This window comes from Peromyscus maniculatus, chromosome 19 (assembly GCF_049852395.1).
Source record: "Peromyscus maniculatus bairdii isolate BWxNUB_F1_BW_parent chromosome 19, HU_Pman_BW_mat_3.1, whole genome shotgun sequence".
NCBI lineage: Eukaryota > Metazoa > Chordata > Mammalia > Rodentia > Cricetidae > Peromyscus > Peromyscus maniculatus.
In genome coordinates, this window is record NC_134870.1 from 71,911,229 (window position 1) to 71,924,105 (window position 12,877).

Below are 12,877 nucleotides of genomic sequence, written 5' to 3' on the forward strand. Positions count from 1 at the left end.
GGTGTGGGCTTCCCGCTTTAACAGGGACCTTCTACAGATCTGGTGGCAGGAGGCCTCTTGTGGCCACTGTGTCGTTGTTTGCATGGAGATGGCAATGGTTTTTTTTTTTTTTTTTCCAGCTTCAGTCCTGCACCAGGCCTGGGAGAGAGGCGTTTTCTCCCTGGAAACCGTTCACTGGATTTAGAGCTCAGGAGCCCAGGCATTGTATCTTTGGAAGGCCACCATGTTCCGCAGGAAATGACTGCTTTTGGGGCCTGTGCCCTTTGAGGTAATTCTACTTGTCAACACAATCTGTCCCTGGGGACTCCTGGCCAGCCCTCTGGATACTTGTGGCAACAGAGGCAGGGCAGGCTGGGAATGCCTTTGATGCAGTGATAAGCAACTTGATAAGCAGGGCAACCCTAGGGACACTCACAGCCGGTGCCCAGCTGGTCGTGTTTTCACAGGGATCCAGGGATCCAGGTGATTTCTGGGCCTCATAGTCTCTGGCCTTGTCCTGTTCTTCCTGGGAGGAAATGGCCAGGTCCTGCTTCACTATAGCAACCCCTTTCAGACCCTCACCTTGTGCCAAGTCTCTGGGTCACAGTGACCATGCACTGGAACTAGCCTGTCTCCCTCACTTTTGAAGACTCTGTACCTCTGTGTTTTTATTTCAGCCAAAGCACTCATTATCCTGGCACCCAGCACACTTGCAGATGACCCTGGCTTTGTTCAACCCAAGTCCTCAAGTCTGTGCTTCATCCATGTGGTTGTTGGTATTCATTTCCCTGATCTATCACAATCTTTAGGTTTTTTTTATTCCTTGAAATGTAAATTACAATTTGTTCCTATTAAATTCCACCTCATTCGTTTTTATTTCCCCTTTTAGTGAATCTGTAAAATACTTTAGACTCAGCCTTACTTTGTCCCCTTATCTGCTTGGATATCTATAAAACTGATTAGGGTAGCTTGTCCTCAGTATGGGCCCAGTTTTCAAAATGCTACAACACAGCATTCCACCCCAGGGCAGGCTCTGACTCAGGCAGGAGCTAACAGCTGGGGGCCCCGGTGTCCTACCAGCCTCAGCGTTGGTCCGCACTTGGCTGCTTTATCCATCCAGTGTTTCCCAAGTGTTTTAGAACGATGCCAGCATTGATTTACTATCCTTTGAAACTGAAATATAATTGATGGAACTTTGTTGCTGGAGGGCTTCTCTCTAGGTCCCACCAAGCCCCACAGTCCCACAACCCCACATATAAAATAATCACTCAGACACTTATATTCCTTATAAACTGTATGGCCATGGCAGGCTTCTTGCTAACTGTTCTTATATCTTAAATTAACCCATTTCTATAAATCTATACCTTACCACCTGGCTCATGGCTTACCGGCATCTTTACATGCTGTTTGTCCTGGTGGTGGCTGGCAGTGTCTCCCCTCCTTCTTCCTGTTCCCCCAATTCTCCTCTCTCCTTGTCCCACCTATACTTCCTGCCTGGTTACTGGCCAATCAGTGTTTTATTTATATAGAGCGATATCCACAGCAGAACATTTGAACTGACAACTAACTCTACTAATTGTGTGTTATAAAGTGAGGAGAGGTAAAATAAACTTGTAGAGACACTGAGCCCATAAAGATATTACACACATGCCCAAACAGGACAACACATATAACCTAACATGACTTCATCAGCAACTACCACCGCAATCCGTGTTTGGTAGATCAGTGCAGGTGAGCACATCTGCCTCCAGTGGCACAGGCATCTGTGCATCCCTTACCTCTGTCTGAGTGTCCTTGTCCACAGACTGAGAACCAAGACAAGAACTCTGTGTTGTTCCCTTTGGTAGCTGAATGGAGTAATATGAATGCCAGGCCCATTGTAAACACTGAAAGTTAAAGCTTGCAAAACACTGAAGTAAAATGTTACAAATATTGTAAAAATGTTTCAGGAAGGTTGATGCACTAAGCAATGTTCCCACTGAGAGATCTTGGGATGCAGGATCCAATAGGTGTGTGGTGAAGTCACACAGCTTCCTGCCCTAGGACCCACGGTGCCTTCAGGCATAGTGATGTTCTAAGGAGCATTCATTCATACAACTCTCCACGATAGGCAGAAGGATGGTGTGCCTTTCAGCCAGTCTCCCTCTTTCCAGGCCCCACAATCCCCTACTGGGCGCCACCTTCCCAATTCTCATTGCTTCATCTCTGGGCTTCTGAGCATTTTGTGTCTTAGTTGGGCAGCAGCAGCAGAAGGTGTCTAGGGAGGGCATGGGACATTCTGTTGGTTGCTGGTGCCAACACCAGCTTCTCCCACCAACAGGAAAGCCCTGGGAAGTTGGTGGGAAGTGGTAGTGATTCTGCCAACATGGGCTTACACTGTTTTTTTTTTTGTTTTTTTTTTTCTAAATGACATGAAGTTCACATCTGGGTGAGGCATTTACATTTTGGGGTAGCCACTGTTTAGGAAGGAGGAATGCTTTAGAATGGTTTCTGTCTACAGTACATAATTATTATAGAAAAAAAGAATCAACTAGTGAAAAACACAAAAGGGAAAAACTTCCTGTAGCTCCATTATCTAAACTTCACCACTGTTAATATATTGGTACCAATCTTGACACCAAAACACTTTGGTCATTTTTATGTAAAAATACTTTTGGTTCATTTATATACAAAAATAACATTATAACATATGCTGACATTTCACCACCACACAGGTAACAAATGTTCCCAATGTTTCCATTGTCCCACATAAAAGTTAGGAGTTACTTAAACAGAATTCCAGTCTCTGTGACGTGTACCATGCCTTATTAATTGACATGGTGTTCTCTCCAACTTTCCACTCTCAAAGAACTTTACCTTCATAGACATATTTGGGTCCTGTTCTTGACTGTGTTAATGTATAACCTAATCACAACTGGCGTATTATTAGCAAAAAATCCCCGAAGTAAATGTTGCCTTGACCTGAAGTTGAAAATTGATTTCTTTGAAGAAACAGGAAATTCTGAGCACATTTGCCTCTCTGTCTTAGCAAACACTGGCCTGTAGGGTAGGGACATGTTTTATTTTTGCATCATTGGTCCTCAGCACAGGGCCTATCATGTGAGCTTGTAAGCTAATAGATGTTTACTGTTTATATCAGTAAGGAGGTAAGTGGATACTGTTGTAAATTGTGTGTTATAAAGTAAGGAGAGGTAAAATAAACTCACAGAGACACCGAGCCCATAATGATTAGCATACTGGGGGATCTGCAACCCGGAAGTGGCTCAGGAACCAAGTGAGGCTATCACAGGACCAGTATAGTGTGGCAAACAGCAGAAGTCTGACCGGTCACGATGGTGGGGCCACATAGACAGCGTCTCCGCTGGAAGGCACTTGTTATGTAACATGACTGCCTGAGCTCAGGTTCTGCTTCTTTTTAACACAGGCATTTACAAGCCGCAGCCAAGTGCTCCCGATGTTTGCGAACCAAGTGTGCTGGGTCGCTTCAGAGGCCTGCCTGGCTCCGTCTAAAGCATTCTTCAAGCTTGGGCCTCCATTTTTATCTAACTTGAGCAGATATCAAGTTACTTCCCTTGCTGGCATTTTCTAAATTGGTGATTTTCTCCTAGACATTTAACTATAATTTTCATTTCTTGGCTGCTCTTCAAAGGAAGATGATATATTCCATTAGGTTGCCATTAACAGCTTCAATGAGATCCAATTAGACACTGCGCACTTCATGGTGGCCAGTCCTGCGGCTCTTACCGTGTTCGTAGCCATCTCTACAGCCAGTTTGACATGCCTGTCATCCATAAGGACACCCGGACACTTTTCTCACACTTGGTACCTCTGGTCCTGTCTGTTCCTCTTACCTCTTCCTGCGTCAGCACTTAGGGGACACGAAGGAGCCTGGTGTCCCCTTGTGTTGTGTATGCCACCTCTTCTCGGACATCTGTCCACTTTGGGGACTTGTGTTCTTTTGTGAGTCTGCCTTGCTCCATAGCTTCTTCTCTTCTAGAACACTCATCTCCGCTTGCAAAGCCTGACCCCCTCTTGAAGAGCCTTCTGGGGGCCTCCACATCGCCACAGCCAGCCTTTTCCTCAACACTGCGAAGCTGTGCGGGATCATTTGCTCCTCTCGTCTCTGGTTTTTCTTCCTGTCAGCTGCCCGCAGTGCTCCACATCTTCAGTCCATTACACAACTGCCCCAGCTGCCCCCACATCTGTCCCTCCACTCTTCTGCCAGCCACGCCTTTCTCGTGTTCCCTGCCACCCGGCTTTTGATAGATCAAACATTCTTCATCCCAGGGAACGTGTACTCTCTTTGAGCTTTCTCAACTTCCCACCTTTGTTCCTTACTTTGAATCCTGTATCCTTGATTCCCCACCTCCTACATTTACCATCATTCTGTGTCCTCACCTTGTCTGGGCTCCAAAGGGAGGCAGCCAAAAACACAGACCTCATCACTTCAGCTTATCTTCCCACCTCTGAACAGGGACTTTTGCAAGGCAGAGCTCACTCTGTCCTCTGGGCGTGTGCCTGCATGCAGAAGCAGCAGGCAGTGTCGCTCGAGAAAGAGATGCGCTTCTGAAATCTGTGTAAACTGAAATGCTGCCAGGGGGTTTGCATGTGAATCCTCCACGTGAGTCCTCCACACAACAACCTTCTGCATGTGAGTGCTCCACCTGAGTCCTCCACACAACTTCCTGCATGTGAGTCCTCCACACAACAACTCGCTGCAAGGAGTTTCTCTCCTTGACTTCTCTGGGATAAGCAGCTGGTTTCTCACTATTACGAAAGGGAGGGGTTTAGCCCCTTGAATTTTCTTATCCGGGGGATAAGGGAAGAGTAGCCTGCTTTGTGTGTAACAGGGTTCCTGTCCCCCTGCAACATGCAGCTATGTGTGTGGCTGAAGCCGGCCAGCATTGCTGTGTGGGGTTACGCTTGTGAACTTTCATGGTCAAGGTCTAGGGGTGGAGTCAGACAACATTCACAGTACAGCTTAAAAAAAAAAAGAATTTTAAATTTTATGTATATGAATGTGTGCCTGTGTGTATGGATGTGTACCACATGTGTGCCTGGAACCCACAGGGGTCAGAAGAGGGGCCCAGATCCCCTGGAACTGGAGCTGTGGGTGATTGTGAGCCATCTGGTAAGTGTTGGGAAATGAACCCAGGTTCTTTGAAAAAGTGACAAATGCTCTTAACCACTGAGCTTTCTCTCCAGCCTCACGACACAGGTTTTTTTTTTTTTTTTTAATTCATAATTGTGTCCAGCAAGTATCCAGAGTTTCTTCTGCAGCATCCTGGTGATCACAGGTCCTGTGGAACACAGGACCCTTCACCACCACTGTGATACTGATGCTTAGAAGCAGTCTCAAGCTGGACAGAGTCACATGTTGAAGTATTTGCATTGCTCCGCGCTGACTGGTGAGTAGATGAGGTTCTGGGTGGTGGGCACCTTCTCTCCCCACACTCTATGGTAATGGAGACATTCTGAAGAGATTCGTCTCCTGCCTTTGTGCAGTGGGACCCCATTCTCCATTTGGGGGTAGATCATTATCTGTCTTGTGCATTTGTCTGGTCACCCGTCACACCAAGAGACATCCCCCCACCCCCAGGTCAGACGTACTAGGCACAGAAACTTCAAACAGCTACTGCTCTCAAGAGGCCAGAGGCTCAAAAACTGTCGAAGAAGAAGCGTCCTAGGTATTCAGCCAAATGAAAAGTCAGATTCGGTGGGTGGTTAAAAAGCAAGCCTGAGAGAGAGAGAGAGAGAGAGAGAGAGAGAGAGAGAGAGAGAGAGAGAGAGAGAGAGAGAGAGAGAGAGAGAGAGAGAGAGAGAGAGAGAGAGAGAGAGAGACTAAGTGTCCAATGCCCATAGCCTCTGCTCCTCCTTTAAAATGAGCTTTAAATTCTTCCTTCCCAGGCTCAGTCACAGAGGACAGACCCAACACCTGGAATGAGCCAGGAGTGTGGGAGCATGGCCTTCTCACCCCCAGAACCCAATTAGAACAAAGCCATTCTCCACAAGTGAGCAGCTACCAGCAGGAGTTTTCTGCCTGTGAGGGAGATGGCCACCTTCCTGTGGAGGTTAATGAATCTGCAGAACTGTAATGAAGATTAGTTCTTCCTTCAGTAAGGCTGGGGTGCAGAAGTGGCCTGGAGAAGATTCGGGCAGAACAAGAGAGGCGTAGACAGCTGGGCATTAGTGGCTGCTCTGGCCACAGGGTTTGCGGGGGGAGGAGGGGATATCTCAGGCTTGCCCCTCCCACTTCCAGCCTGCTGCTTCTTACAGGGATTGCTGTCAGCACTCCCAAGCTAAAAAACCCTAACTTCCTCATCTAGCCCTTGAAGTCCTTGATGTTTGTGTCTAGGAATGTCTACAGAAGCTGCATCACAGTACTGAGTGTAAACAGATGTTTCCTGTCCTGATCGCCTGGTCCCAAATAAACACACAGAAGCATATATGAATTATAAATGCTTGGCCAATAGCTCAGGCTTATTACTAACTAGCTCTTACATTTAAGTTAACCCATATTCCTTATTTACACTCTGCCACTTGGTGGTATCGTTATTAGCATGGCATGTTCATCTCTTGCTCTCTCTGTGTCTGGCTGGCGACTCCTGACTCCACCCTTCTCCTTCCAGTCATCCTTAGTTTGGTCACTCTGCCTATACTTCCTTCCTGGTTACTGGCCAATTAGCATTTTATTAGACCAATTTGGGTGACAAATCTTTACAGTGTACAAGAAGAATATTCCATAGCAGTGAGAGATCGGAACCATGGGCACCAATAATAGATTGATTTGATAGATTATGTGACAGCCACATCACACAGAAAGATGCAGCCATTAAAAGCATTCGCAGAAGTTGGACACAGTAGTGCACACCTGTGATTTCAGTGCTTGGATGTGGAAACCTGGATCAGGAGTGTAAGGTCTCCTTAAGCTACATAACCAGTTCAAGGGCATGCGGGGCCACATGAGACCTTATCTCAAAAAGACTCCAAAACCAAACATTAACAACAAAATCCAAAGAATGTTTTATGAAACTGGCATAATTCATGACTCTGGCAAAGGCATGTGTAGAACTGCGTGTGGCCTGGTGTCTGTTCGTGGTGGAGCAGACTCCAAGTAGGAACGAAATAGGCACATCTGCCAGTAGGCTGATGGAATACCTCACCTGCTTGCTCACTTCACCACCTCTGGGGATGTCTGGAACTATCTGGTACCTTCACTCTCCTGGTCTGCAGCTCGGAGCTTTGTGCTACTGTCCATCGTGGGTGCTGTCCTTCGTGGGCGCTGTGCACGTGAGGGACCTAAGAGCACTCAGAAGGACCTGGCCTGCTAGGAGTCACCCTAGCTGGATAAGAACACGGGACAGGGATGCAGTGAGCCTCTCTATGTAAGAACGCGGGGTAGAGATCAGGGGTATGGTGGAGCCACATCAGTGTGTGACCACAGACAAGTCCCTTTACCACCTCCCACGTGAGCTGCCCCACTGCAGAGAGCTGACCAGCAGGACTCTCAGTGCAGAATGGCAGTATTTCCTGACTTTTCCTGAGCCCTGCAGCCAGGTTTGGCTACAGAAACATCACCTCTAGTCTGACCCCGCTGTCGTCCTCAGCTTGGGGTTTTCAATCACTTAGAAAGTCCAACAGAGTGATTTGAGGAGGCCCTGGAGTCCTTAGGTTGAGCCCTGGCCCAGGTGGGCTCCCTGGAGAAAGCCCACCATGTGGTTACTATTGATCATGGTGGGAATGGCACCTCTTGAGTTCCCCACCAGGCTGGCGTTGTCTGCCCTTAGTCCACATCTCTTCTACTACACATTCAAGATGGTCTGTGAGCTCTGTCTCACTCTGATGAATTCCCTCTCTGAGGGTGGTCTTAGGAGCCTGGACTTGGAAGTGTTATCAGGAGGGCAGGAAATCTCAAAGGACACTGGCTAATTAAACAGCTCTCTTGTACATGATCTTGTGGTCTGTCCTCCATGCTTGCAGACATATGGAAATATGGGCACTATATTAGACCTTTCAAGCTCCATATCATCGTCTATGACCCCTGTGCCATAGAGCAGGGAATTTGACCAGCTGTGCTGACTATGGACAGATGCCAAGAACACCGTCCTGCACAGGGACCCGAGGCTTGTCGGGAACAGAGTCCACACACAGCAGGACGGCTTTCTCTTGCTCTGTGGCATTCCCTGTGTATCTGCCCTCCTTATTCTCTCATCATATTTATTGTTTTGACTAGAATGTTTTCTCCATATTAACTCCCAGGTGTTCACTCAACATCTTAGGGTTTCTACCACTGTGAGGAGACACCATGACCACGGCAACTCTTATAAAGGGAAACAGTTCATTGGGGCTGGCTTACAGTTTCAGAGGTTCAGTCAATTATCATCATGGCAGGGAGCACAGCAGCATGCAGGCAGACATGGTGCAGGAGAAGGAGCTGAGAGCTCTCCATCACGATCTGCAGGCAGCAGAAGGAGACCGTGTGCCACACTGAGCACAGTCACTATTCATGAACCCCTGCGTACTCTATTGCAAGCCTTCACCCAAGTACAAAGAGAGCGTAGGGGGTGAAGAGGCTGTGAAGAAGGAGACAAGGCCTTTGTCCAGCTCCTCTGTTGGTTGGTAGCCCCTAACACTTCCCTCATGTTTCCCCTTCCTGTCAGGACATCTGAGAGCAAATATAGGCATGAGTTCAGTTTGGTCACTCATCACTGGTCATTCAAAGTGATGGGTGGATCTCACCTTCTCCAGAGCACCAGGAACACTGTGTCCAGAGCTGGGGAGCCAGGGCAGGGCAGTGGGGGGTGGCGTTGGGGGGATGGGCTTCTGAGAGTCCTCTGGGCCCTCTCGGCTGCTGAGGTCACTCTGCTCATGTCGACACCGGACAGTGGACATTTGTGTGCCATCCCCTACGCTATGCATCCCGTACGATGCCACCAGTTGTGACCTCATCTCACGTGATGCTGCCTCCCCTGATGTCACTGTGTGTGGTGCTGTGCCATTCCATACCCTCTCCATGACAACGTTCTGTGTGATGCCATCGGTTGCGATATCGTCCCATAGTGATGTCACTTCCATGACACATCATGTGTGGTCCTGTTTTGTGTGATTTCATCCTGTATGGCATGACCCCTAGAGCATCAGCCACAGGTTGTCATTTCTGTGGGGGGGTTCAGATTGTCCTTGGGGTGACTGCAGGATCTCTCCGTACCCCAACACTGTGCCTTCCTCACTTAGTAGCACTTGTGGGTAATTTGGTCACCATGCAAAGACTTAAGGAATATCCTTTTTATAACATTGAAAAAATTAGTGTGTGTGTGTGTGTGTGTGTGTGTGTGTGTGTGTGTGCGCGCGCCACATATGTGAAGGTCAGAGGGCAACTTGTGGGAATTATGCTAGTTGGTTCTCTTTTCCCAGTGTGCATCCTGTGGACTGAACTGGGGTCATCAGACTTGGCAGAGGCACCTTTACCCATTAAGCTCTTTCACTGGCCTGGAAAGTCCTTTTGTCTTTTTAATCTGAAGAAATGTATACTTTGAATGTAAAATTGTACTTGGTTGCTATTAAGATAAATAGCAATTAGTTAGTTTCTGCTGTCAATGATACAGACTAGAGTCGCCTGCAGAGAGGACTCAGTTGAGGCGCTGCCTGCATATTGGCCTGTAGAATTTCTGTGGGACGTTTTCTTTTTAAAGATTTATTTATTTTATTCTGTATGTGTGAGTGTTTGCCCGCATATGTGCAAATGCACATGTGTGTGGTACTTGAAAAGTCTAAAAGAAGGGGTCAGATGCCCTGGGATGGGAATTGCAGGTGGCTCTGAGCATCCACATGGGCACTGAGAACTGAACCTGAGTTCTTTGCCAAGAGCATCAAGTGCTCTTAGCTGCTGAGCCATCTCTCCAGATCCACTGAGGCATTTTCTTGATTGCTGCTTGCTGTAGTAAGGACCAGGCCACTGGGCCGTACCACTCCTGGGCAGGTGGTACCTGGGTTGTGTAAGAAAGCTCCCTGAGTGTGAGCCGATAAGAGCGAGTTGGCAAACAGCTTCCCTTCCACGGTTTCTGCTGTGAGTTCCTGCCGTGGCCTTGATGATAAATTGTACCCTGTAAGCTAAAATAAGCCCTCTTCTCCCCAAGTTGCTTTTGGTTAGAGTGTTTTTTATCTTAGAAAAAAAAAAAGTCAGCTAGAACAAGCAATAAGTCATTCTTTTAGAAGACCAGTGTGTTTAAGAAAATTGGAATGGTTTCCAAGAAACTCGAGGCAGAAGCTTTTTGGCTCTGTACGGAAGTGGCATCTCCCATAGGTGTTGGGATGAATGCTGGCCAGTGGCCCACGGACACAGCCTTGAGAACACACTGTTGGATCAAATGCTCTGAAGAGGTTTTCCGGAGGGAAGCACCGAGGGGAACGCTTTCAGCGGGGTAGGGAACAGGGTCAGTGACTAGTGTAAACCACATGGTCAGTGGAGCCTGCTGATTGGGGTCATCAACCCCCCAGGCAGCCTGTGACTCCAGGCCCTGGACAAGCCAGCTCCTGCATGCCATTTGAAGAATTAGCAGCAGCAATGACAGCTGTCTCCTGAGCAGCTTCAGGTACCTCGGTTCTGCAGGGACTGTTCCCACAGTGACCCCTTGGATATGAATTTAGTGCCTGCAGCTGAGCAGCTGAGGCCTGGAGAACCCAAAGACTGCCCACTGAGGCCGGAGTAACAGCTACACATTAGCGCAGACTCCAGCCGCTGCCCGCGCTGGAAGAGCATTTGTTCAGATCGGCCAAGGGCCCTTCATCTGTTTTCTCATTTATTCCTCTAGCAAATGGTAATCAAGTTCTCTCCCCATGCCAGCCCCTAGGGCACCTGCTGTGACTGATTTGGCCACCAAAAGGCGGGCTGTAGGACCTTAAGGGCTTGGCTAACAATAAGTCAGTATGTGATTTTGAAAATGTTTGTTCAAGAGCCTTTGTGAGGCTAGAGAGGCAGATTTCCATGGTAGGAAAAGCCGCATGGCGGGAGGCTAGAGCTTGAGCTTGGACTGTGACCCTGCTTAATTGTCCTGCATTTGCAGTAGAGTGACTGGAAAATTCCTTATCCCTCAACACCTACGAGCCAGAGATTACTAGGACCAAAAATAAAAAGACACCCCACAGCTTTCCAAACAGGTACAACCTTGATTGAAGGCTCCCCCGAGACTCCCCCAGTGTGCCTGGCAGGAACTCCGAGAAGGCAGAGCAATTAGAGAAGCATTTGCCAGTGAGAGAGAAAAAAAAATATCAAATGCTGCTGCCTTTAAAATGTTTTTGTCACATTGGACTCGGGCCAAGTTATAAATGTGCGAATTTGGATTTTCGAGGGAAACGCGACAGCCCCTGGGTGCAAGAGGAGCAGCCGGTCTTGCAGAAGGGACATTGTGTAGGTGGCGACAGGGAGAGAAGACCCTCGTTAGAGCTGGCACCCTGACGTCTTTCCAGACACAACCAGTGCACGGCCTGCAAACACCGGTGACAGTCATCTCCACAGCAGGTGTGTCCAGGAGCCCCACATCTCCAGCCAGAGAAGGACTGGCCCAGAGTCGCTGCTGATGTTCCCAGAGGCCTCTAGTTTCCTCCAAGGTAGAACGTGAGATTCTCCCCAGCTGAGGTACTGTCTTACCTCCTGCACCCCAGCAGAGAACAAGACTGCTTGCATCCCAGCCAGATGTGGGCCTGGCCTGCAGCAGGCTTGGCTTCTCCTCGGCTCAGGAGCTCGACCATCTCTGTCCTGGTCGTCATTGCTGCTGCCTGCTCTCCAAATGGGCAGCCACACAAAGCACAGTGGAGGAGGGGTTGTCTCTGGGGAGAAAGAGGAGTCGGGGGCTAGGCCTGGCTGCCTAGGAAGCCGGTTTGTCTAGGAGCTTTGGAGAAAGGGAATGGGTAGCGGCTCTCGGTGTGGCAGGGACAGACACGGTCTCACTTGTCCGCTCTCCCTTGCTGGATTCCGGTGCCAGTCATCTGGGAAGGATGCTGTCTTCCCAGTTCCGAAGCAAAGACATTTGCCAGTTTATTGGCCTAAGGTGACGGTGTGTCCAAACAATGAGCGCCAGAGGGTGATGGGCCTCGGGATTGGTGGCAGCTTTCTCAGAAGTGTCCTCAAACACAGGACAAGCTTGTTCTACAAGAGATGGCACATTTGCACTATGCACAGAGATCTGGAGAACCCATGCCTGTGAAATATGAGGCCTGAAGGATCACCCCCTTTAGCTGGTTTTTTTCGTATTTACCATCATGTAATTAGCCAAATATTCTCCGGCATTTTGTCCCTATAGTGATTCTTTTTGTTTTAACATGCATATTTGAGTGTGTTTGTCAGGAAAATGCTGGAGAATGTTCATCACATTCAATGGGAAGAGAGCTGTAAGGTAGATTGACACAAGACGACAAGACTTTGTGAGGAACAAGCCACCACTGCCTATGAACTGTGGAGGCTTGGGGAAGTATGAAACCTTCCTGTGACTCTGATTCTTTCTCCTCGGTTGCAGGTATTTGGCTGATTTTGCTGCCTGCATTGTGGTCTGCGTGCTCCTGTGGGTAGCGTTAGGAGCACAGGCTGAGTCTCAGCCCATCGCCCACAGAGCAGGGTCTCCAGGTGATCCCGTGTAATTAAGGTCTGAAGAGCTTGAGCAGAGGATCCCTCGGGGCTCTGACTGCAGGTTCATTTTATTTCTGAGAGAGGAAGGGCAAGCTCTTAAAGGGCCATAAAGGGACCTCAGTGAGGCTCCTCAGAATGGCCCAGGTCAGCGGGCAGAGGGCTGTTATTATTGGCTGCTAGCTCAAAGAGATGCACGAGCTGGTAGGGCGGGCGGCTGGGAGTTGTCAGAGAATTGGAAGCTTTGCCAGTCAGATAGCAGCTATTATTAAAAATGAA

The 12,877-nt window shown here is 48.5% G+C and overlaps 1 long non-coding RNA gene across 1 annotated transcript; it reads left to right on the forward strand.

Annotated features, from left to right (window-relative positions):
- Positions 1-56: 56 nt before the first annotated feature.
- On the forward strand, positions 57-7,408 carry LOC143269633 (uncharacterized). Its single transcript, XR_013046199.1, has 4 exons — positions 57-268; positions 5,235-5,387; positions 5,579-5,666; positions 5,887-7,408. It is a non-coding gene; the product is annotated as an uncharacterized LOC143269633 (long non-coding RNA).
- Positions 7,409-12,877: the final 5,469 nt, after the last annotated feature.